Below are 27,897 nucleotides of genomic sequence, written 5' to 3'. Positions count from 1 at the left end.
GCTACCTCAAGTGTTGTTATTTAGCTAGAAATTAATATTAATGGAATGATAATGTAGATTCCTAGAGTAATTGACTCATTTTTATTACTTCTCCACTCTTTGTAGGAAATGCGGATATTTTTAAAACATAATTGTGAAGCAGATCATTAAAAGAAAATAGTGCAAATACGGCAGAAACTCAATATTGGAAGGTATTTGCTTATACCATATTCTCTATTTCTAAAATACTATATATTCTTAATATATGGTTAAACCCAGTATTTATTTAGCATTGTTTTGATGCATTGGATGGACACAGAATTGTAAAAAAGTTACAACTCTGAATCTGATTAAAGATTATGAGTGACTAGAGATCACAAATGATTGTCTGTGTTTTGAGATTTTGAATGGCAGTTAAGCAAAACATTATAGAAAATAAATAATAGCATAACTACATGCATTGAAAAATATCTAGAAGTAGGGGTGTTTTGTGCTTCCAATTTAATTTCAAAATTAAACTGGAACCAGAACAGTCTTGAATTAAATACACTCAAAACCACAGAAATGGTGGTAGATTTTAGGATAAACCCTCCTATACTACCACCTCTTACAATACTAGACAACACAGTATCAACAGTAGAGACCTTCAAGTTTCCAGGTTTTATTATATCACAAGGCCTAAAATGGATATTTAACATCAAAAACATCTATCAAAAAAGCACAACAAAGAATGTTCTTTCTGCACCAACTCTGAAAGCTCAAACTGCCCAAAGAACTGCAGATTCAGTTCTACAGAGGAATTATTGAGTCTGTCATCTGCACTTCTATAACTGTCTGGTTTGGCTCTGCAACCAAACAAGACAGACACAGACTTTAATGGATAATTAGAACTGCAGAAACTGCTACCAACCTGCCTTCCATTGAGGACCTGTGTACTGTACGTGTCAAAAAGAGGGCTGTGAAAATATCTACAGACATTTTATGTCCACATCCTGGACATAAATTGTTTCAACTTCTACCCTCAAAACAACACTATAGGGCACTGCACACCAGAGCAACTAGACATAAGGACAGTTTTTTTCCCAAATGCCATCACTCTGCTAAACAACTAATTCCCACAACACTGTCAAATTATTTACAAAGCTGTATTACTATTATTTTTTCTCATCCTTCCTCGTACCTATCTCTTCCCACTTATGGCTATAGCCATGTTGCTTGTATCTTTATAATTTATATTGTTTTATTTGTTTCCTAGTATGATTTGATTGCTTTTTAATAACCTATGACTATCACTAAGTGTTGTTCCTTATGATTCCTGGCAAATGTATTTTATTTTTCTTTTATGTACACTGAGAGCATATGCACCAAAGACCAATTCCTTGTGTATCCAATCACACTTGGCCAATAAAGAATTCTATTCTATTCTAAAATAATGCCTTAGAGCATGCAGGGGAGCACCTGTCTACAATTCTTCAAAGCAGCTCTTTCTTTTCCCAGGAGAACCAGTAATGATCTTGAAAATAAATATTTACTTGCTTTAAAGAATTCCAGAAAAGCACTATATCCTCATTTCTGTGCATTTCAAAGTACCTTTTCCAAAGAGTTTTCTGAAGCACCACAGGTCCATAATATATAAAGCCCTGATCTTAATATGAAATATGTAAATATTATGGGTCCTCTTAACATTTGAATCATCTTACATGACACTGTTTCACCCATCCTTTTCCAAAATAATGCCGTTCAAATGTTTTGGATGGCACCTCCCATTTTCCCAATAAATTGTAATTTTGACCAGAGATGAAAGAAGGAGAAGGAGGTGGTAGAAGCGCACTAACACAGCAGGGCATCTGTATGTAGATCTGATCTCTTTTCCAACCCTGCTGTCTGAGGATTTATCTATCATTTACCTATATATATCACCTGTCTCCCCCCCCACACATACAAGCACACACACCCCTGTCCATTTATATTGCTATCTATTCTTTATCTATCATTTCTGGAAATGCTAATTCTTGTAATGTCTACATAGAAGCACATGTGCTACACTTTGAGAGACAGGTACTCTTTCCCCAGTTCAATTATGCAATCATTCTTTAGTTCAGGATATTTGCATTGTAACAGTTCAGGCCAGTTGTGGGATTCAATTTTTTTTTTTTACCACTGGTTCTGTGGGTATGGCTTGGTGGGCGTGGCAGGGGAAGGATAGTGTAAAATCTCCAGTCAGAGGTGGTTATTTGCCGATTCTCCAAACTGCTCAAAATTTCCACTACCGGTTCTCCAGAACTGGTCAAAACCTGCTGAATACCACCTCTGGTTCAGGCTAGCCACTTGTTTCCAGTCTGTGTTCTGCTAATCCTGTAGAGCAACCTCTTTAATGTTCATTCAGAATGAAGTGAAGTCAGGAGATAATACACATGTGCAACTACATTTTCAACTGTTCTTCATTGGAAGCTCTGCTAAAGTATTTATCTAAATATGTTGATATATACACAGAAGTTTTTGTTTCCAATCATATTCATAATTTGATACATCTCAGCCTCAAATCTGGTGCTACTCATTAAAAGACTGGTACTATCTGTGGAATATTGCCACTCAAAAATGTTGTTCTCAAAATATCTCTGTGGCAGGATAGCGTTCAAAATTAATATGCTTGGAACTTTGTGTTGGCTCAGAGCAGCGCTTGGAGGTGTCAGAGTATTGGACCATAATAATTATATACCAGAAATAAAATAGATGTTGGCAAAAAATTGTATTGTAAGCATTTGGAAGATAACTCTACCTTTTCTTCAGCTACTTCTTGGTTTTCTGGTTAGAGGTTTTTCTCATTTCTTGATGTTCATAGAGTAATTATAATGAAGTATTGTTAGGGTTGAACATGAATAGATAAAAAATGTAAAACCACCCAATAAAAAATACATGTGTGTAGATTCTATTGGTTTGAGCAATATGCACAAATAAATTGGGTGAAGGTTTGATATATATTTTAATTGTGCTATTTTGTTTAAATCCAAATAATTTCCTAGGCTGTCTTCTAAACAATCTTTTGTAAAGGCTGATATAAATAATTCGATACTTAATTCAGAAAAAAATAAAAGCTCCCCCTACCCTAAAGCAGATGGTTTTTAAAAAAAAAAAAGTCTGAAATAAAAATATAGATCTTGGAATTGATAGTTGTTGGATCTTGACAGACTAGAACACACACCTAGAACAGGCCATATCTAATAAAATGAAATTCAATATAGAGAAAAGTAAAGTCCTACACTTAGGCAAGAAAAACCAAAAGTACACATATAGACTGGGTGAAACCAGGCTCAATAGCAGTAACTGTGAGAGGGATCTTGGAATCTTAATGGACAACCAGCTAAATATGAGCCAGCAGTGTGCAGCAGCAGCCAAAAAAGCTAATGCAATTCTAAGTTGTATTAACAGAGGGATACAGTCAAGATCAAGGGAAGTACTAATACCACTCTATAGAGCCTTAGTAAGACCACACCTAGAGTACTGCAGCCAATTTTGGTCACCACATTATAAAAAAGATGTTGAGACTCTAGAAAAAGTACAGAGAAGAGCAACCAGGATGATTAGGGGACTGGAGGCTAAAACATACAATGAACGATTGCAGGAACTGGGCTTGGCTAGTCTAGTAAAGAGAAGGACCAGGGGAGACATGATAGCGGTCTTCCAATATTTGAGGGGCTGCCACAGGGAGGAAGGGATCAAGCTATTTTCTAAAGCTCCTGTAGGCTAGACAAGGAATAATGGATGGAAACTGAACAAGGAGAGATTTAACCTGGAAACAAGGAGAAACTTTCTGACAGTGAGAACAATCAACCAATGGAACAGCTTGCCCTCAGAAGTTGTGGGAGCGCCATCACTTGAGACTTTCAAGAAGAGATTAGACTGCCATTTGTCAGAAATGGTGTAGGGTCTCCCGCTTGGGTGGGGGATTGGACTAGATGACCTACAAGGTCCCTTCCAACTCTGATTATCTGTATCTGTATTTATTTTGTAAGCCGATGTTGCAGAATCACAATAGACATTACATATATTTCAAAATTCACAGTTCTTCATCTCTTCCATTTTTAGCACCTTACACAAAAACAGCAAGCACTAAAAAGAATAAGCTTCTGGTTATTTTTAACAATATTGTCTTACAAATTAGTCTTTAATCTATTTTTTCTCATCTGGGAACACCTGGCACACAAATCCCTTATCTTATTTTACAGTATTTATATTCCAACCTTCCTGCAGGGAATATTTTTATACTCATAGCCAATAACATACATGTGGTAGACTTCACTAAAACAGGTCCTATTTTCTCCAAGACCTTGTTGTTGTTGTTTTTTAAACTGTAACATGGTTCCTTTTTTTTTTATTTCATATTCCCATTCTCTCACTCTCTGTCTATCTGTCTGTCTGTCTGTCTCTCTCTCTCTCTCTGTCTCTCTCTCTCTATCTATCTATATATGGTATACAGCTTTGCTCGGGTATTTTCCCACATCATTATAGTTGTGCTTTTAAAGTTGTAGCAACGTTTCGGCAGAATCTCATCTGCCATCATCAGGCTTCTGTATTGTGTTCGTCTGTGAGTCAGACTTTCACAGACATTTCAGTTTTAAATTTGGGGCTAGCCTACTGCTGTGCCAGAATGGTTTTTTCTTCATCCTGATTGGTTGGGAGTCTTGGTCTGTGTTTATTGGTCTTGGAATTTTCTGTGTTCTGCTTGATTGGTGTTTCTAATATCTTCTGTCTGTTTTGTGGCTTTTTTTGTCTTGGTTGGCTGGCAACATTGTGTTCCTGTATTGGAGGCTTTTAGTGCAGCGTGGCTCCAAGTAAACAGATGGCTATCATTTATTAGGAAGCTAGGTTTCATCTGGGTGCCTGGTTGGGGTGTGTTTGAGCTGGAGGTATCGGGGGGATCTGTTTGTGCCCAGATGTTTGCCTGGCTTGTGGTGTGGAGATTTTTTTGTTTGTGAGTGCAGGCTTCCAGATAATTGACAGTCTGGTGGAGTCATCTCTTCTATTCACACACTGCTTGCACTGGCACGAAGTCGAAAGCACCAGCCTGAGGATGGCGAGTGGGACCGCGGCGAAACGTCGCCAAGATACTCTTAATCTTACACGGGAAAAGACCCGAACACACCTAGACCTACATGCCTGTACCCGTGATATTCTACGAATATATGTATGTATGTGTGTGTGTATATATATATATATATATGTATGGCCTTCAGCTTTGTTCGGGTATTTTCCCACGTCATTATAGTTGTGCTTTTAAAGTTGTAGCAACGTTTCAGCAGAATCTCATCTGCCATCATCAGGCTTCTGTATTGTGTCCGTCTGTGAGTCAGACTTTTACAGTGGTTTCAGATTTAAATTTGGGGCAGCCTATTGCTGTGCCAGAATGGTTTTTTCTTCATCCTGATTGGTTGGGAGTCTTGGTCTGTGTTTATTAGTCTCGGAGTTTGCTGTGTTCTGCTTGATTGGTGTCTCTAATATCTTCTGTCTGTTTTTTGGCTCTTTTTGTATCTTGATTGGCTGGCAGCATTGTGTTACTTTATTGGAGGTCTTTAGTGCAGCTTGGCTTCGGGTAAATGGACGGCTATCATTTGTTAGGAAGCTAGGTTTCATCTGGGTGCCTGGTTGGGATGTGTTTGAGCTGGAGGTATCAGGGGGGATCTGTTTGTGCCCAGGTGTTTGCCTGGCTTGTGGTGTGGAGATTTTTGTTTGTGAGTGCAGGCTTCCAAATGATTGACAGCCTGGTGGAATCATCTCTTCTGTTCATGCTTTCTGGTCTTTTTTCAATCTCTATGGCTTCTCTGATGATTCTGTGGCTGGAATTTTCTATAGTGGCTAGGGTTTTGGTGCCATTGAAGTTGATGCTATGACCTGTGGCTTCCATGTGTTGGACTAGTGAGGAAGTGTGTTCCAGCTTTTTGACTGCATCTTTGTGTTCATCCAGGCGGGTGCTTATTCTTCTATTGGTCTGTCCAATGTATGTGGCCGGGCATGATGCACAGGGGACTTCGTATATGCCTTGGTTTTCCAGGTCAATTTTGTCTTTGGGGTTTCTGAGGATGGCTGCTATTTTTCTGTCTGTTTTGAAGGCAGTCTTGATGTGGTGTCTGTATAGTATCTTACTAATTTTGTCTGTAGTGCCTCTTATGTAGGGCAGGACAGCTGTTCCATGGGTCTGTTCATCTTCTGGGTCTCTATTATGTCTCAGTGTGTTTTTGTGGATCAAGTTGGTGATTTTGCTTTTGTGGAAGCCGTTGGCTGTCAATATTTTAGTCAGGGTGCATAGTTCAGCCTTAATGTGTGTCTTGTCTGCCAGGCATTTGGTTCTAGTAATTAGTGTTTTAGCCACGGAGTTTATCTGTGCTGGGTGGTGGTGGGATTGGGCGTTGAGGTAGCGGTTGGTGTGTGTTTTCTTCTGGTATATGGTGTGTCCTAGTGTGCCATCTGTTTTTTTGTAGATTAGTACATCTAGGAATGGTAGTTGTTTGTTTGTTTCTGTTTCCATGGTGAACTTGATTTTGGGGTGTGCGCTGTTTAGGTGTGTTAGGAAATTGTTTAGGTTTTCTTGTCCATGGGGCCAAATCACGAATGTGTCATCGATGTATCTTAACCATAGTTTGGGTTTGAGGATGGCATTGGCCAGGGCTCTGGATTCGAATTCTTCCATGAACAGGTTTGCAATGACAGGTGACAGTGGTGATCCCATGGGGGCTCCTTCTATTTGTTTGTATCTTTGTCCTTTGTATATGAAAGCCTGATGATGGCAGATGAGATTCTGCTGAAACGTTGCTACAACTTTAAAAGCACAACTATAATGACGTGGGAAAATACCCGAACAAAGCTGAAGGCCATACATGTAAGTACCCGCGAAAACTTAAGAATGAATATATATATATATATATATAGCCTTCAGCTTTGTTCAGGTATTTTCCCACGTCATTATAGTTGTGCTTTTAAAGTTGTAGCAACGTTTCAGCAGAATCTCATCTGCCATCATCAGGCTTCTGTATTGTGTCCGTCTGTGAGTCAGACTTTTACAGTGGTTTCAGATTTAAATTTGGGGCAGCCTATTGCTGTGCCAGAATGGTTTTTCTTCATCCTGATTGGTTGGGAGTCTTGGTCTGTGTTTATTGGTCTCGGAGTTTGCTGTGTTCTGCTTGATTGGTGTCTCTAATATCTTCTGTCTGTTTTTTTGGCTCTTTTTGTATCTTGATTGGCTGGCAGCATTGTGTTACTTTATTGGAGGTCTTTAGTGCAGCTTGGCTTCGAAAAACCATTCTGGCACAGCAATAGGCTGCCCCAAATTTAAATCTGAAACCACTGTAAAAGTCTGACTCACAGACGGACACAATACAGAAGCCTGATGATGGCAGATGAGATTCTGCTGAAACATTGCTACAACTTTAAAAGCACAACTATAATGAGGTGGGAAAATACCCGAACAAAGCTGAAGGCCATACATGTAAGTACGCAAAACTTAAGAATATATATATATATATATATATATATATATACACACACACACACACACACACACACACACACATATATATATATATATATATATATATATATATATATATATATATATATATATATATATATATACACACACATACACACATACATATACATATACATATACATACACATACATACATACATACATACATACATACATACATACATACATATATATATATATATATATATATATATATATATATATATGGATCTTTGGTTATTCGGGTTTTCTCCCGCGTAAGATTCAAAGTATCTAGGCAACGCTTTGGCGAGGTCCCACTCGCCATCTTCAGGCTGGTGCTTTCGGCTTAGTGCCAGTGCAAGCAGTGTGTGACCGGAGCTGCCATCTCTATATATACAAGTGGTGGGGGATGGTGTGCTGGGCTGGTTGGCTGTGCTGCAGCCTCTTGATTGGTTGATGGAGTTGATGTTGGTATAATGGGCTGTGTAATGGCCTTTTGTTGTAGAGATATCCTGGATCTTGTGCTGTCATCTCCTGGGTCGTTAGCCTCTTGTGTTTTAACGGCTTGGGTAATGGGTTGTGTGATGGGCTTGTGAGTTCTTTTGTTGTGGTATCCTGGGTCTTGCGTTGTAATCTCCTGGGTCGTTTGTGTTTTGATCTCTTTTCGATTAGCCTGTGTAGTAACAGCTTGGGTAATGGGTTGTGTGATGACCTTGTGAGATTTATTGCTGTGGTATCCTTGGTCTTGTGCTGTGATATCCTGGGTCATTTGCTGTGTTGTGACTTCTTGAGTTCTTGAGGTGTAATTTCTTGAGTTTTCTGATGTGATGTCCTGAGCGGGTGGCTGTGATGTAGCCACATCTTCATGGTGGGGTCAGTTCGCTTCATGTATGGTTCAGAGGAGTTTGAAGTGGGTAGTGATGCAGCTGCAGTGCGGCTTCTGGTCTGTGGTCGTGTCTCATCTTCTGTGTGGGTGTGAGTCTGCTTTTACGTGGAAGTGTGGTGGTGGCATCTTGTGTGGCCCTCATGGGTGTGGGTCTGGTGTCATTTATCATGTTGGGTACTCGTCTGTTCATGAGGGCGGGTTTCCAAATGGTTGGTAAGCGGGAGGTGTCATCTCTTTTATTCATGCTGTGTGGGCGTTTTCATCTCTATGGCTTCTCTGATTATTTTGCTGCTGTGGTGTTCAGTTTTGGCGATAGTTCTGGTATTTTTAAAGTCAATCTCATGTCCTGTGGCTTTGAGGTGTTGGACCAGGGAAGAGGTTGGTTCTTCTTTTTTGATTGAGTTCTTATGTTCTTCAACGCGTGCACTTATTCTTCTGTTAGTTTGTCCAATGTATGTGGTGAGGCAGGCAGTGCAGGGGATTTCATATACTCCTTGGTTTTCTAACTCGATTTTGTCTTTAGGGTTTCTTAGGATGGTGGATATTTTTCTGTTTGTGCAGAATGCTGTTTTAATGTTGTGTTTTTGGAGGATCTTGCTGATTTTGTCTGTAGTGCCTTTTATATATGGGAGGAGGGCTTTGCCGTTCTCTTGTTCTCTGTCTTGGATTTTGGTTGGGGTTCTTTTTGGATTAGGTGGGTGATCTTCTTTCTTTGAAATCCATTGGCTGTTAGTACGTTGGTGAGAGTGTTTAGTTCGGTTTTTAGGTGTTGTTCACCTAAAAGCCACAGGACATGAGATTGACTTTAAAAATACCAGAACTATCGCCAAAACTGAACACCACAGCAGCAGAATAATCAGAGAAGCCATAGAGATAGAAAACGCCCACACAGCATGAATAAAAGAGATGACACCTCCCGCTTACCAGCCATTTGGAAACCCGCCCTCATGAACAGACGAGTACCCAACATGATAAATGACACCAGATCCACACCCATGAGGGCCACACAAGATGCCACCACCACACTTCCACGTAAAAATCAAACTCACACCCACACAGAAGATGAGAAACGACCACAGACCAGAAGCCGCACTGCAGCTGCATCACTACCCACTTCAAACTCCTCTGAACGATACATGAAGCGAACTGACCCCCACCATGAAGATGTGGCACGACCACGAACTCAAGCCAAACGAACACAGACCCAGACCCCAAACTCAAAGCCATATTAAAACCCAAAATGCTACATCACAGCCACCCGCTCAGGACATCACATCAGAAAACTCAAGAAATTACACCTCAAGAACTCAAGAAGTCACAACACAGCAAATGACCCAGGATATCACAGCACAAGACCAAGGATACCACAGCAATAAATCTCACAAGGTCATCACACAACCCATTACCCAAGCTGTTACTACACAGGAGGCTAATCGAAAAGAGATCAAAACACAAACGACCCAGGAGATTACAACGCAAGAACCAGGATACCACAACAAAAGAACTCACAAGCCCATCACACAACCCATTACCCAAGCCGTTAAAACACAAGAGGCTAACGACCCAGGAGATGACAGCACAAGATCCAGGATATCTCTACAACAAAAGGCCATTACACAGCCCATTATACCAACATCAACTCCATCAACCAATCAAGAGGCTGCAGCACAGCCAACCAGCCCAGCACACTATCCCCCACCACTTGTATATATAGAGAGATGGCAGCTCCGGTCACACACTGCTTGCACTGGCACTAAGCCGAAAGCACCAGCCTGAAGATGGCGAGTGGGACCTCGCCAACGTTGCCTAGATACTTTGAATCTTACGGGGAGAAACCGAATAACAAAGATCCATATATATATATATATATATAAATTTTAATTATTTTTATTTTATGTTTTAATTTTTGTCAGATGATGGACATGTGTTTATCTCAAGCATGTTTAAATTCAGTTACTGATGATTGATCCACTACCTCCACTAGAAGTTGGTTCCCAACTTCCACTCCTCTTTCTGTGAAGCAATTTTACTTTTGAACTTCCCTCCTATCAGTTTAAAGTTATTCTCCCATGTTCTTGATTTTTCTTAATATTGAAAATACTTCCTTCTAGAATCTTATTCACACCTTTAATATATGTAAAGGTTTCAATTATGTCATCTTTTGTGAATATCCCTTCTGTACATATTCAGTTCTTCCAATCTCTCTTAATATGTCTTGTCCCTCAGACCTTGCACCATTTTTGTTGCCCATTTCTGGATTCACTCAATTTTATCAATATAGTTAAGTGAGGTCCCTTCCATCTTTCCTTCCTTCCTTCCTTCCTTCCTTCCTTCCTTCCTTCCTTCCTTCCTTCCTCCCTCCCTCCCTCCCTCCCTCCCTTCCATAGAATGTAAATGTAAACAAAAAATTGTTTGGACTATTTCTTCTGTGAAGCATATTTAATGAACATAATACATCCCATTGAACTGGATAACCAATACAAATGCTAATTTGTTGCTGTGTACTTCTCCAAGGGGGGAAAACATCTACAACATATGTTTTTCCCCCTTGGAGAAGTACATAGAGCTGTTTTAAGTTGTGAAATCAGTTAATATTGCAATTCACCCAAAATTCCTCAGGGTAGGATTTGGCCTGGCCTCTTACCATGCAGAACTTGAGAACTTTCCTTATTTATTGACAAAAAACAATAATCTTCCTCAGCAATGCCCTAGACATTCATTATATTAATTTTCTTTCTGTATGCTGTTAGCAGTAACAGCTTAGAAACATGCTTCTGTTCAATATTATAGAAATGTACTGTGGCTGGAAAAAAAACTTCACTGTTCCTCCCTTATTTTTCTTTGATAAGAATGCAATGGATGTATTCTGTAACTACCATTCTGGACTGACTAAAGCCTGATTAATGGAATCTAACACTAATAGCTATCTCAGGCATATGAGTAATGGAGGGAATGGTAGCAGCCCCACAGAAGGTCTGAAGGCAGAGTGGTGTCTCCCACCATTCAGAGATTGCCCACAACTTGTTTATAGTGATGTGGAAATCACATGGTGGCTTAATATTTTGAGTGAGCTAAATTAGTCAGTCACTTATCTTCCTTACTTTTAATCACTGTTAAGAAAAATGCCTAGTAGCACCCTTGGCCAAATGCAATTGCTACTACTCAACTCATCTAACAAAAAATAAAACAATGCATGGACAGAAAATCTAATTTAAGAGTTCTCATAAAAGGTCCAAAACTGACAAGGCTTTTATATTTTCTTCCTGTCGAAAGACTAATTCATGAAATTTATGAAATCTGTCTCTATTTCCCTTCCATTATAAAGCATTGGTCTTTTTATGTATTCCTAATGATCTCTCAAGGAAGAAGGTTTTCACAAAATATGTTGAAAATATGATAGCCAATAATTTGTACCATTGAACAAGACCCCTGGAGTGTTGTGCTTTGATACATTTGTTTTCCTGGCTATCCGTGATATTGTCAGGAATTTTCTCTAATACCAAAGTTCAAAAACATCAATATTCTTTCTATAGTGCTCCTTCAAAGTCCAATAGTCACATCTATTGCCTGCCACAGGGAAAGCCTTGTCTGTATGTTTCCAGTCTCTGTAGGTATAGACCTGTGAGAGCATCTGAATTTCTTTTCAAAGCCTTCACTAAGTGCTAGCCAACCACAGATTTCTATTGTTTTCTTTCCTGTTGATAGTTTATCTTAAAAACCAGAAACTAACCACCAATGTGTTTATCTTCAATTCTGTCAATTATTGTCATTAGTTGCTTCTTCCTTCCATTTTTTTCGCTATGATCCTTGATTTTCATTACTTGAACTTACAGATCACTTGCATTTTCAGCCTAGAGTAATGTCATCAGTGTAGCACATGTTATGTCACATCATGCCCCACTTAACCTTTGGCTTCCGGGCCTGTGCACAGATTTTGTATGAGGTCAAACAAGTTGTGTTTAGATTCCCATTTTTCTAAGAATATTCCATGGCTTGAAATGTTTGACAGAAATGAAGGCCTTTCTATAGGCACTAAAGCACATATTGACTTGTTTTTGGTATCCTTTGACCTTCTCAATTATCTGCCATGCATCAACAATAATGTTTTATGATCCTTAGTCTTTTCTAATACCAGCTGAACATTTTGTTTCCATTTCAATACAAGGCTCAAATCTGCACTGGATGATCATAAGCATTATTTGCTAATGTGTAAAATTAAGGATATTAGCTATGTCGCCAACCTCATTAGTATTCTGGAAGATCCTCAACTCTTTCTCAGTATCATGTTGGGTACCTTCTGACCTGAGGGACCCATCATGCAACATTATACTAACAATCACTTTATCTTGTCTGTCCATGCGATTTTATTGATAAAATGAAAAAAAGATTTAATATTAGCTTCTTTCATACAGCATGAAATTTGTGATGACCCATAGTCTCTCAAAATAACCCAAAACCCAAAACATACATTAAAATCCGGTAATGCCTTCAATTTAACTTCACTGTTTTATTAGGCACAGTTTAAAGTCACAAAAGTAAATAATGAGGCAAAAAGAAAACCAAAACAAACTGCATTGATGAGAATTCCGAAGCAAGCCAAGATAATTAATCATACATTCCAGGAAGATAAGGGAGGAGAGTCCATGGGAAGAACGCCAGCAAAGATAACCCTCTTTCAAAGAAAACATTAAACTTTGACTCCAGCAATTCTGACTGCGCAGTTACAAACTTATATACATAACTCCCAGCTCAAGCCACGAGGAGGATCATGGTAATCTCCTCCTGAGTAGACCTCGCTTTTCCCTGATCCTCTCCTCCCTGCGTGACCTAAGATGGATAGGGGATGGGCCTGGATCCTCCTCTGATTGCTCAGCTGGCCTCTGCCCTTCCCCAGCCTCCTCCACCACCTCTGGAGCCACACTCCCACTCCCTGTTGGCTGTTCCTCCTTGTCCTCAGAGTCAGTCTCTACCAGGGGCATGACACTATCCCCCGCAGGGCCCCCTCCCCCAGGACCAGGCGGATGAGGAAATTGAGGAAACCAAGTGTGAAAGTCCTGGACCAAACGAGGAGTATGAACATCAGTGGCATCAACCCAGGTGAAGTCCTCTGGTCCATAACCTTTCCATGCCACCAAATACTGAAATTGGCCTCGCAACTGGCATGAATCTCGGATGCTATCCATTTTGTACTCCTCCTCTCCCAGAAGGGCTACTGGGGCTGGCTGTGATGGAGCCGGTCTATGCGGACTGATGGCTGAGATAGGGACTAACAAGGAATGAAGAAAAACAGGATGGATACGCATGGTCCGTGGCAGGGAGAGATGATAAGCCACAGGATTGATCACCACCTCGACCAGAAAAGGTCCTAAGTAACGGTGATTGAGCTTTTTCGATGGTCGCGTCATTGGTAAGTATTGAGTAGAGAGCCAAACCTGATCGCCTACTGCTAAAGGCAGAACATCGCAATGATATCAGTCTGCAAACTGTTTATAGTCCTCCTTGGCTCTCTCTAGTTGATCACGGACCATGTGGTGCATGGCTTTTAACTCCTGCAAGAACGTATCCACTGCCAGAACTGGGGAATCAGATGGGGCTAAAGGGAAAAGTCGTGGATGAAACCGATAGTTAGCAAAGAAAGAGGACACACGAGTGGATGCATGTTGAGCATTGTTATAAGCGAATTCTGCCACCGGCAGCACTTCCACCCAATTGTCTTGTTGAGTATTGCTGAAACAGCGGAGGCACTGCTCCAAAATAGCAAAATAGCATTCACTTTCTCTGTCCCCCCATCAGTTTCGGGGTGATGAACAGACGACAGACACTCCTGAACCTGCAGTTTCATAAGTAGGATCTGCTAGAAGCATGCCGTAAATTGTGCCCCCCGATCTGATACCATGCGGTCTGGTAACCCATGCAACCAGAAAACATGGGAGATAAACAATTGAGCTGTTATCTTGGCCAATGGAAGACCTGCACATGGAATAAAGTGGGCCATTTTAGTCAACATATCCACCACCACCAAAATGGTTGTGGCACCATTCGATGGTGGTAACTCAATGATGAAATCCAATAAAACTGCCCCCCATGGTCGTTCTGGCATGGGCAAGGGCTGCAAGAGACCAGGGGGCACACCAGGAGCATACTTGGCTTGGCGACAGATCCCAGAGGACGCCACATATCCCGACACATCATGTTTAAGTCTCGGCCACCAAAATGTCTTAGAGATGAAGTGCAGTGTTTTGAACACCCCAAAGTGTCCTGCCACTGGACTATCATGACATTGACGTAGGATAAGGCCACAAAGAGGACCTCCAGGCATGTAAATGCAATCACGGAACTGCAACAGGTCTCCAATATACACCCAAGAAGTCTCTTGTCTCCCATTCTCATCCAATTCTCGATGTTGAACTGCCACAAATGGGCCCTGCCGCTGTGCCTCCTGAATCCTCACTCGGAGGTCCACAGGTTCCTCGGTGGCCGCAAACCGCTCCAACGGAATCGCCGTCTGGGGCAAGATTTTATCCTCCCTTCGGGCTTCCGAGATAGGGCATCAGTGCATTGATTCCCTCCACTCAGAACATAGGTCACCCGGAAATCAAATCGAGCAAAGAATAAGGACCATCTCACCTGATGCTGGTTCAATGTCCGAGCTGTACGTAGGTGTTCCAAATTGCGATGATCCGTCCGAACCTCGATTTGGTGACGAGCCCTCTCCAGGTGGTGTCGCCATGTCTCAAAAGTGACCTTAACTACCAGTAGCTCCTTGTCCCAAATTGTATAGTTGCTCTCTGGAGCTGACAACTTCTGGGAATAATAAGCGCATGGGAACAAGGTGCTTGTTGGAGCATAGGCCTGGAGGAGCACTGCACCAACAGCCACATCGGAAGCATCTGTTTCCACCACAAATGGCTGGCCTGGATCAGGGTGTTTGAGGATAGGCTCAGAAGCAAAGGCGACTTTCAACGCCTTGAAAGCTGTCTGCTCCTCAGCACCCCAATGGAACTTCTCCCCCTTCTTGAGCAGATTAGAAAGGGGAGCAGTCAAGGCAGCAAAATGGGGAATAAATGTGCAGTAGTAGTTTGGAAACTCCAACAGTCGTTGCACATCCTTAACCCACTGTGGAGGTTCCCACGTCTGCAACGATTGTACTTTTTCCAGGTTCATTTCCACAACGGCAGGTGAAATACGATGTCCCAAGAAGTCAATCGTGGTTTATGCAAACTGACACTTCTCATGCTTAGCAAACAGGTGGTTATCACACAAATGTTGCAACACCAGCCGCACATGTTGCCAGTATTCCTGCAGGGAGTCTGAGTAAATTAAAATGTCATCTGAATAAATGATCATGAATTGATCCAACAAATCATGGAAAACATCATGCATGAAATGCATGAACACAGCTGGCGCATTGGTTAATCCAAAAGGCATCACGGTATACTCAAAATGCCCATACCTCATCTGGAAAGCTGTTTTCCACTCGTCCCCTGCATGAATGCGAACCAGATTGTAGGCCCCACGCAAGTCCAACTTCGTAAAGATCTTAGCTTGACAAAGCCGCTCAATCAGTTCAGGGATGAGGAGAAGCAGCTACTGATTACTCACTGTGATTGCATTCAACTTGCGGTAATCACAACACAAACGTAGCTCTCCTGATTTCTTTTTTACAAAAACCACCGGCGCAGCCAATGGGGAGGTAGAAGGCCAGATAAACCCTTTCCAGAGGTTCTTGTCAATAAAATCCCACAACGCGGCCAACTCCGGTTCTGACAGGGAATATATCCGACCCACCAGCAATTTTGCATCGGGCAACAAGTCGATTGGACAGTCATATGACCGATGCAGAGGCAACCAATCCACCTCTTTCTCCTCAAACACATCAGCAAAGTCCACCAAATCCACAGATAGATCCAGGTCCACGGGTGTAGACACACTCCCTGCACAGGAGCGCAAGCAATGGTTGGCACACTTCCTATCAAGGAACTGCACAGCTCCAGACGACCAGACAATCTGTGGATCATGGGCCTGTAACCACTCCAAACCCAGCACCACCATAAAATGAGGCACTGCAGAAATGTAAAACACGGTTTTCTCCACATGCTGCCCAATACACATGCAAAGGGGTTTGGTTGCAGCAACTACGGGTCCCAAACAAACCATCAATCGTGTCTACCATTACTGGCGGGGATGTTGCTAAGGAATGAACCACTGCTCTACAAAATGAGCATCCATGAAATTGGCTGTGGCCCCTGAGTTGACCAAAGCTGGGATCTCCACCGCTCACACACCAGGCACGAGGACACTTGCTGGCAACACAAGATGCTTCACAATTGTGGTGGAGATGTCAAAGTGGTGAGGATGGCAAGGTTGGTGAAGATGGCAGGCCTAAGGACTTTATACCCTGACCTACAGACCCCTGTAGGCCGAATGATGATTGTTTCCCGCCACTGCAGGCATCACCACTGTGGATGTCTTAACAGGACACTTGGCCTCAAAATGGCCTCGATTGCCACAATAGAGGCATAAACCATCACGACAACATCTATCCTTTTCTTCTTGAGTCAGGTGAGGGCGGCCAGCCCCCAACTGCATGGATTCCTCCAAAGGCACTTCCACCAAGGGCGCCGTCTTGCTGGAAACAGATACGGTCTCTGTCCATCGTCGCACCCATCACTGCTGAAATCTAGCATCGATGTGAAGACACAGATGCATGAGCTCCTGAAGGGTGTGAGGGCATTCAGTGCATGCCAACTCATCCAGGAGCTCTGATGACAAACCCTCCTGGAACTGGTTTAATAGTGCTGCCTCATTCCATTTTACATCCTGAGCAACCGCCATTAGCAATATAATCCATGAGTGAGCCACGCCCCTGCTTCAACTCTCTCAAATGTCTGTTTGCTGTTTGGCTTCGAACAGGGTCCTCAAACATGGCCTGAAACTGATGGCAAAACTCGGCGTAATTGTCCAACACCTGGTTGGGCTGGGTCAACAGAGGTGTCACCTAACGTGCTGCAGAGCCTGACAACAAACTAATCAAAAACCCCACCTTATCCCGGTCAGTGGGAAAGTCCTCAGGCCGAAGGCTCATGTAAAGCTGGCACTGCCCAAAAAATGCTAGAAATTGGGCCAGTGAACCATCAAATTTATCTGGCACTGCCACCGGGCATTTTTGGTGTGGCCAGGCAGCTTGCATTTGTGCCACCTGTGCTAGCTTAACTGGGCAATCTCTGCTCTGAGCTGATCCACGGTCACCCCACAAAAAGCAAAAATAACTTGAAGGGGTGGCTGGAGTCAAAATGTGATGACCCGTAGTCTCTCAAAATAATCCAAAACCCAAAACATATATTAAAGTCCGGTAATGCCTTCAACTTAACTTCACTGTTTTATTAGGCAAAGTTTAAAGTCACAAAAGTAAATAATGAGGCAAACAGAAAACCAAAACAAACCGCATTGATGAGAGTTCGAGTTCAAGCAAGCCAAGATAATCATACATTCCAGGAAAATAAGGGAGGAGAGTCCATGGGAAGAACGCCAGCAAAGATAAACCTCTTTCAAAGAAAACATCAAACTTTGACTCCAGCAATTCTGACTGTGCAGTTACAAACTTATATACATAGCTCCCAGCTCCAAGCCACGAGGAGGATCATGATAATCTCGCTTTTCCCTGATCCTCTCCTCCCTGCATGACCTAGGATGGATAGGGGATGGGCCTGGATCCTCCTCTGATAGCTCAGCTGGCCTCTGCCCTTCCCCAATCTCCACCACTACCTCTGGAGCCACACTCCCACTCCCTGTTGGCTGTTCCTCCTCTTCCTCAGAGTCAGTCTCCACCAGGGGCATGACAAAATTATTCTTTTGTTGTCATCACAAAAGCGATCTTCTGCATCCTCCTATAATCCTATGGCCTGGGATAGATACCTGCTTGTTTTAGTTGGGTAGCTAGACCTTTCTTTTTCTTTCTTTCTTTCTTTCTTTCTTTCTTTCTTTCTTTCTTTCTTTCTTTCTTTCTTTCTTTCTTTCTTCTTTCTTTCTTTCTTTCTTTCTTTCTTTCTTTCTTTCTTTCTTTCTTTCTTTCTTTCTCTCTATTTCTTTTCCTTTCTTTCTTTCTTCTTTCCTAATCCTCTTCCTCCACTTCCTCTTCCTCATCCTCCTCCCTCCCTCACCTCCTCCTCCTCCTCCTCTTCTTTCTTCTTCTTTCTTTCTTCTTCCTTTCTATCTATATTTTTATTGGACTATGTATATATGAGTATTCTGCTCGATGTGGGTTTTTTCCTTAGTGAACTCTTGGCATTTTAAAAAATCCAATTTTGCAGTGGAATTTAAAAGTTATCTAACCCCCAACATTTCAGATGTCTGACTTTGCAAGTATGTAGTGAAGTTCATTTTAAAAAGCAAGTGTTTAAGATGAAGGAAAAAATTTAATAGGATGTCACAGAGAATTACATTCATATAAATAAATTTGAAATGATATGAATTTGCTTTTCATAAGAAAACCATTTACAAAATGCCATACAGCAAATGCAATACATAGCAATAGTAGAAATGGTGTGCTGACACTTATGACAGAAATTATACATTTTAATATAGTAAGGGTACACTTTACATTACAATCACATTGTTAGTGTTTAGCAGTTGTATTACTTATTTAAATTTCCAGTTTTTGAATATGAAGTGTTGAGTTTTATTTAAGTGCAGGATATTGCAAAACTTTCTTTATTTGAGACTGAAGTAATATGGAGATTATGACTGATCTAAAATTCAAAATTTAATAGACTAATAGAAACTAGGCAACTAAGTATTATACCGGTACTAGTTTCAAAATAATTTAAATCCCAGGTAGAATTTAAAGTTATGATATTGTCCCCTAAATATGAATACAGCTACTTCAAAGATTGCTTCTTTCTTTCTTTCTTTCTGGATGTGCTATGTAATAATTTAACTCTCAATTATCTTCTCTACAATATGATGGCTCATTCCATTTCATGTAACAAATCTGAAGAATCAACTTTGATATAAACTGATAATAAGCTAAGCTCCCATACCATATTTGAGCACTGAAAATCAGTTTATAAAATACAGAACCATGTGGCAAACCATTGTTCTCTAAAACAAAATAATGGGAGGAAAATAAGTGGGCTCTTCCACTGCTAATCTCAGTACTTTCCACCTGATATATAGTTGCCTTGCTCAGATTATCTCCTTACTCCTAGCTTCAGTTTGGGCTTTACAAACGGACAGCAAAATATCCTAGGATTATAATTTTTCTCACATATGCTTCCTAAACCTGATTGCTAAACCTGAATAGATATAGCTGTGGAACAGAGTTAATTCTGTATATCTGTATACTTTGAAAATCTAGATAATTTTAATACAATCCAGAGTAATAAAACTATACTGTGCCTTGCATTGAGTGCCCAGATAAACTCATTTAATTTTTTTTTCTACAATTTGTTATTTTGATTGTCATGTGTTAAAAATAATGTATCAGTCTTCAGGTCTTTATAATCACCCTCCTCTTCTATCTTCTTGAATGGGAAATATATATAAGGAAATTATCAGATATTTTATTTCGGGCAATAATATTATAAAAGAAGTGGAGTGGTCATCATGATTAACAAAAGGATGACAAAGATAATGTTCGGACACTACACAAAAATTGATACAACAATGTCCATTTGTATCCACAGGAAACCAATCAATATTGTATCAATCTAGTATATGCAGGGGTGGGATTCTACCTGATCAGACCGGTTCTATAGAACCGGTTGTTATGATTCTGCAGTTTGGAGAACCGGCAAATTGCTGGCTGGTCCTGCCCTTTCCCGCCCACTCACTCCTTGAGCACCATCCAACTTGCCTGCTCCTAATTTTTGGTAAGTTGCTGTTTTTCCTCCCCCCCCCCCCCGACCATCAGCTGTTCCAACTATCAGCTTTGCCAGGAATTTTAGATTAGCTAGAAAACAGGAAATTGTTGGATTTCTTGCTTTCTAGCTAATCTAAAATCAGAGCTGAACCTTCCTTAGGCCTGAAGCTTCTATTTTTCAGTGCAGACTCAGGTAGCAGATTGCAGAAAGATATCTATCTCTGAGTAAATCTGTGATTGTGGGAGTAACGCAATCTGTCTGCCTGCTTTGCCTGCTTTTGGATAAAAGTTGCTCTTTTTTAAATAAAAAATTCAATATTTACAATATTTACATACAAGCCACGCCTAGCCAGTCACGTGACCACCAAGCCACGCCAGTCAGCAAACCACACCCAGTCACATGACCACCAAGCCACACCCACAAATTAGGCCATGCCCACAGAACCGGTTGTTAAGAAATTTGAATCCCACCCCTGAGTATATGCCTCAATCACAAGGACAACTTCCAAACATTTATCAAAGCAGATGACGATGATGATGATGATGATGTCATTATCAGTGGCTGGGATGCTAAAGTGAAAGCATACAGACTAATGGAAAAATTGAAGCTTGGTCTAAAAACAAAGCAGAAGACACTTATGACATTCTGTCAAGATATTCAATGTTTATAGCAAACATGTTGACCCAACAATTCAAAGATGTCTCTAAACCTGGACATAGTCAAATGTGCAACACTCCAGTCAAAATTATTATAAACTCTGCAAGCAAAGTTGGAGAAGCTTTGTTCAGTCAGAAAAATAAGACCTTAGAGCACAAACTGCTTTTTGCTGAATTAAATTTTTTGTAGAATTCTAGCTAATGAATGTAAGCAAAGTACAGTAATCAGACCAGCAAACATAATTACCCAAATTCATGGGTCATATGCAGGACAACACATACTAACTGATTGCAACATGTGAACATGTGACTGAGAGAGATATGTTGTAAATGTCATAAATGTGAACATTGGTTTTCAAAGTTTCTTTTTTATCACTATTGTTAACTGCAAACAGTCACTGTTTGAAGCAGTTGTTAAATGAGGATAGCCTGCATGTACAAAGCTCTGATCACTGAACAGCTTCAAACATTCTGGAAACTGTAATTAAATGCTCTAAAAATATTGCTAACAATAAAACTGCAGGAGTTGATGAAATACCAGCCAAACTATTTAAAACCTTGCAAGATGATGCAGTCAAAGGACCACCTGTGGTTGCTAAGCAGACAGGAAAATCATAGCAGTGGGCAAGGGACTGGAAAATATGAATTTAGATTCCACAACTAGAAAAAATGTGCAATGTTAAAAATGTTTGCATCTATGAAAAACTGCATTTATCAAATATTTAGTAACACAGAACATGAAAAATGGAGCAGAAATCTGAAGAGGAAGATAACCAATTTATTGGGAAGATTGTTGGGTTCTTATTAATGAAGGAGATGAACATAGAACAAAAGAAAAGGAAGATCTTTAAGAATTTTGAATTGTAGAGTGGGAAATTCAACAGCTCTAATTCGTTGTCAGTATTTTATAACCTTAGAACAGAAACTAGATAAATTTTGATTGGATACTGAGAGCTTGCAACCAAATTGCCAAGCTCAGAGCTCAAACCAACAACATAACTACCAACCCGAGCTACTAATATTCAAGGACATTTCAACTGAGAACTCTTTTACTGTTAAGGACAATCACACTTTTAAAGGTGGCAATAGTGCTAGAAATAGCCATTGTCACTTCTTAACAAGGAGAGGAACATTGATGGATTAGTAGTTAGTGTGTCTGCAAGTTTTGCCTAGTTATATTGTTACCTTTTCCTTTTTAGCTTTGCCTTAGACAATTGCACAGGCTGAATCTACACTGCCTCTAGTCAATTTCATTTCACCTTTATTAAGGAATATTTTTTTAAGCAAGGAAATTTTGCTTTGTAGAACGTAACACATTGTGAGTATCTCTTAAAAACATGGGCATAGAGGACCATTTCACTTGCCTATTGAATAATTCAAATGATGACTAGGAAGCAACAAATGGGACATAAAGTAATGAAATGGTTCAAAATTGGGAAAGCAGACACCTTATTTTTATAATGTGGATAACATATCAAGCGAATGCATAACATATCAAGAGAACTGTTGGACTAATGCAAATACAATTTGGAATTAAAATTACTGGAACAAACATTGTCAATTTCAGACATGATGATGGCCAAGGTGAGGAGAAATTAAGGAACCTCCTTTTGGAAAGTGAAATAAAAGAATTTGCACTTTGAAAAAGAATTTTAGGATTAAATCAACAGTTGATGTCAACCCAATAGTAATCAGTGAATAAATTTAAGTAGTAATAGACTTTATCTTCCTAAATTCAAAAGTTCAGTGTTGATTATGTAGTCATAAAACAAATAAATGTCTGCTTCTTGGAAGAAAATGACAAATTAGACCAAAACATAAATAAATAAATATAAAGACATAAACTTTTGTTCTTTTTTCTTCTCCCCTTTAGTTTCTAACTGTGAAAATCAGGTTTTCAGAATGAATAAATGAAGATAATTCACATTTTTGAATTGTGGTCTGGAAAAAAAATTCAGTTAAAGGAAAGTACAATAATGGATGTAACATTCTGAGTTCTTTCCCCAGAAGGACTTTTTATTCTCTTGGTCAATTTAAATTTTACAGGGCTCAAAATCCATGAATAAATATGTGTGTACATTTATAATTTAAACATGAATAAATATTATTTTAATATTTAACATTATTTAATGTTTTATTTAATATGTTTGTAAGCCATCCAGAGTCATCTCTGATGAGATGAGAGGCACATAAATTAAATAAATTAAATAAATAAATAAAATAAGGTGTAAGAAATAATCACGCAACCCCCACCCTCTGCCCTAGAGAATGAAATATTTTGGGGAATATTAAAATAGGCAGAATATTATATTTCCCCAAAGGAGAAATGAAGAAACATGTTCTTAAAGGCAGAAAGCAGCCCCAGTCTTTCTTAATAGCCTCCAGCAGATGCCTAAAGTCTTTAGAGATGGATATTTTGTGCTGATTAAGAAATCTAGTCCAGCCTACTAACAAAGAAAACACCTTCAGCTCCAAATGATGTGATTAAGAATTTGCATCCCCTTCTACCCAAATTCTAAGGACAAGACATGAGCTTTAGGACATAATAGGATTAACCCATCACCATTAGAATAGCAAAAGGCACCAGGTTCACTACATTGCACAATTCCCTGCAGCATTTCAGAAACTGTATAAAAATCCCTGCACTGATCAAGCTAATTTGTCAGCTGTCCCAGAACTACATGCTGTGGTTGGTTCTACTCATCAATAAACAGAGTCCTTCTTTCCAATCAGCCTCCATTTTATTTCCAATGTCTTTCTCCCATCTTGGAACTGGACTGGATTTTTTTTCCAACAATGGTTTAATGTATTTACTTAATATGTCATTGTAATTAATATCAATATATCACCCAGCAGATTGAATATAATATTTCACATTTATATATTTTAATAAATGCTTAATAAAAGTTGTTTATTGTTGTTACTGTTATTATTGTATAGGTAGTTGGTTTTATGGTGCTCATCTTTTGAATTCAAGACTTATTTCATTGTTTTAATGCTGTAAATCTGAAAGCAATCAAAAAACAATTGTGCGCTGAAGGCAAGGAGTACATTTAATAAATAATGAATTAATAGCAGTCTCTGCTATTTTCCGCTATATTCAGTCACATACAAAATCCCTACAACAAATAGATTTTGCCTAGATGATTCTCCCCCTCCGCCCATGTTCTCAGAGGAATATTTGCTATGCAAATGTTTGCATTTTGCTACTCCCCCTCCTGATCCAAAAACAAACAGAAGCCAAATGGGAATAGAAGCACCAGTATGTATCTTTGACATTGCCTTTCTCTGGGTGTTCTCCAACAGCATCTTGAACATAATGTTCCAAATTCAGTCAGTGGTACTCTCTCCGTGGTTTTGAACAGAAAGCCTGTTTTGCAAACATCAGACACCTTATAGGATGTCCCAGGCTCAGCACTGCATGTTCCTTTTGTTTGTTCTGACAAGAACAAATCATAGTTCTTTCGGAAGAAATGTTTGTTTCTAGCCCGTTTGCCTAAAGCATTCAGTGTTTTGTAACTAAAACATGCTACAGACAGTTGGGAACCTGCAGGGAATTGAGAAGGAAGAGGAGACAAAAGGCTATTTATATTCTTTTGTCCTCTCCATTCCTTTCTTTCAGAATAGATCAATCATCTAAATTTAAATTGGGTTCCAGGAAAAAAAAATCTACCAAACTTTCTCTATTCCCATTCCCCTCCTGTTTTTTTGCCAGTAGTTCCTGGGGATTTTCTAACAGTTACTTTGCACTTGAACTAAATTTCTCCTGCACTCTTACCAGAGGCGGTATTCAGCAAGTTCTGACACAGTTCTGGAGAAGCGGTAGCGGAAAATTTGAGTAGTTCAGAGAACCGGTAGCAGAAATTTTGAGTAATTCGGAATATCACCTCTGGTTGGCCCCACTCCCATCTATTCTCTGCCTCCTGAGTCCCAGCTGATCAGCTGGGTCTTCTTTTGTTGCCCTGCACAGGAGAACGGAGCTGGAAATCAGTTTAGTGGGGTGGGGAGAGAATGGGATTTTGCAGTATCCTTCCCCTGCCACGCCCACCAAGTCACGCCCACAAAACCAGTAGTAAAAAAAATTTGAATCCCACCACTGATTCTTACTCTGTTTCACAATCTCTAATGCCACTGCAAATATTTCTTAAGTAACATAGTTCCAGAGAATAATCTACATCACAGAGAATATTTGGCCTTCAACCATGAAGACTACACCATGGGAAGCTCTATAGATCTTTCCTACTAGCCATCATCCTGATCAGCTGGCTGATATATAAAAGAATCTTAGCTTTCTGTTACTAATCATAGCAGAAGCCATCAATATTCTTCCTCCCAGAGACACATTCAGCATTGCAATGGAGACTTAAAATGCCAGGAGAGCATTATGATAATGGTTTCTCTTTTTTTCTGTTTTTGTTTTATTTGTTTTTCCAGGAAGGTGCAGGGCCATGGTTGGTGGCTGTAATTAAATACTTCTGGAGTTATTAGTTTGTGGGGCTGATCATAGAAATTTTATATAGAATTGTTCTTGCTTTTGCTCTTGTTTTTATTCTTCCTCTTTGTTGTTGTTCTGATATTAGCAAAAATTGTGGCATTTATTTACCTAATGAAATTATGGAAAGAGGAGGGAGTGGGTTTAAGTGGTAAACCTCCTATGCGAGTTCTTTCTTTTGTTCTCATTTTATGTTAATTTTTCATATTTTTTATCTTTTTTTAAAATCTTTTGTTATTCCTCTAAGTATATATATATATATATATATATATATATATATATATATATATGTGTGTGTGTGTGTGTGTGTGTGTGTGTGTGTGTGTGTGTGTGTGTGTATACATATACATATATATATATATATATATATATATATATATATATATATATATATATATATATATATATATATATACACATACATATATATATATATATATATATATATATATATATATATATATATATATATATATATATATATATATATATATATATATGTTTTCTTAAGTTTTCGCTGGTACTTACATGTATGGTGTCGGCTTGTTGGTATTTTCCCACGTCATTGTAGTTCTTTTAAAGTTGTTAGCACGTTTCAGCAGAATCTCATCTGCCATCATCAGGCTTAGAAGCCTGATGATGGCAGATGAGATTCTGCTGAAACGCTACAACTTTAAAAGAACTACAATGACGTGGGAAAATAACCCGAACTAAGCGAACACCATACATATATATATATATATATATATATATATATATATATATATATATATATATATATATATATATATATATATATACATACATACATACACACACTATACAGAAGCCTGATGATGGCAGATGAGATTCTGCTGAAACGTTGCTACAACTTTAAAAGAACAACTACAATGACGTGGGAAAATACCCGAACAAAGCCGAATGCCATATATATATATACATATATATACATACATATATATATACATATACATACATATACATATACATACATATACATACATATACATACATATACATATATACATATATACATATATACATATATACATATACACACACACACACACACACACACACACACACATATATATATATAGTATATAGTCATAGTAGTGGTGCTTTTAAAGTTGTAGCAACGTTTCAGCAGAATCTTATCTGCCATCATCAGGCTTCTCTATTGTGTTCGTCTGTGAGTCAGACTTTCACAGTCGTTTCAGTTCTAAATTTGGGGCTAGTCTACTGTTGTGCCAGAATGGTTTTTTCTTCATCCTGATTGGTTGGGAGTCTTGGTCTGTGTTTATTGGTCTTAGAGTTTGCTGTGTTCTGCTTGATTGGTGTTTGTAATATCTTCTGTCTGTTTTGTGGCTTTTTTTGTCTTGATTGGCTGGCAACATTGTGTTCCTGTATTGGAGGCTTTTAGTGCAGTTTGGTTCCGAGTAAATAGACGGCTATCATTTATTAGGAAGCTAGGTTTCATCTGGGTGCCTGGTTGGGGTGTGTTTGAGCTGGAGGTATTAGAGGGGATCTGTTTGTGCCCAGGTGTTTGCCTGGCTTGTGGTGTGGAGATTTTTTTGTTTGTGAGTGCAGGCTTCCAAATAATTGACAGTCTGGTGGAATCATGTATCATGAAAGCATGAATAGAAGAGATGATTCCACCAGACTGTCAATTAGGTAATCTTCATAATCTGGCCACACGGGAAAGAAAAACTGAACAACTTCCTCACACACCTCAACAGCCTACACCCAAAAATACAATTCACCATGGAAACAGAAGTTAACAATCAACTTCCCTTCCTAGATGTCTTAGTATACAAAAAATCCAATGGCTCTCTAGGACACACCATCTACCAGAAGAAAACACATACAAACCACTATCTACACGCACTCTCACACCACCACCCAAGCACAGATCAATTCCGTAGCCGAGACACTCATCTCCAGAACAAAATGCTTAGTCCAGGGGTCCCCAACCACCGGTCCGCGGACCGGTACCGGTCCGCGGAACAAGTCCTACCGGGCCGCTGGTTGCTGGCGCCGCCATCTTTTGATGAAAAAGTGCTTCCGGTGAGCTTTTCCGGGTAGAAAGCTCACCGAAGCACTTTTTCATCAAAAAGATGGCGACGCCCAGCTGATGCCGGTACTGGCCGCGGCGCCCAGCTGATGCCGGTCGGGCCGCGGCGCCCAGCTGATGCCGGTACCGGGCTGCGGCATAAAAAAGGTTGGGGATCACTGGCTTAGTCGACAAACAACACCTAAACACCGAACTACACACTCTCACTAACGTACTAACAGCCAATGAATTCCAAAGAAAGATTACCCACCTAATCCAAAAAGAAACCCCAACCAAAATCCAAGACAGAGAACAAGAGAACGGCAAAGCCCTCCTCCCATATATAAAAGGCACTACAGACAAAATCAGCAAGATCCTCCAAAAACACAACATTAAAACAGCATTCTGCACAAACAGAAAAATATCCACCATCCTAAGAAACCCTAAAGACAAAACCGAGTTAAAA

The 27,897-nt window shown here is 39.8% G+C and overlaps 1 long non-coding RNA gene across 1 annotated transcript in view; it reads right to left on the bottom strand.

The window, feature by feature from the left end:
- The window catches only part of LOC148132519 (uncharacterized), a 79,202-nt gene extending 54,376 nt beyond the window's left edge, over positions 1-24,826 (bottom strand). Inside the window, exon 1 of the long non-coding RNA XR_015747357.1 lies at positions 24,665-24,826. This is a non-coding gene — a long non-coding RNA (uncharacterized LOC148132519). The remainder of the gene's footprint in view (positions 1-24,664) is intronic.
- Between the last annotated feature and the right edge of the window lie 3,071 nt (positions 24,827-27,897).

This window comes from Notechis scutatus, chromosome 2 (genome assembly GCF_049901735.1).
Source record: "Notechis scutatus isolate UNSWTSFEM ecotype Mainland chromosome 2, rNotScu1.2, whole genome shotgun sequence".
NCBI classification, from domain to species: Eukaryota; Metazoa; Chordata; class Lepidosauria; order Squamata; family Elapidae; genus Notechis; species Notechis scutatus.
This window is presented reverse-complemented; position numbering and strand designations above follow the sequence as displayed.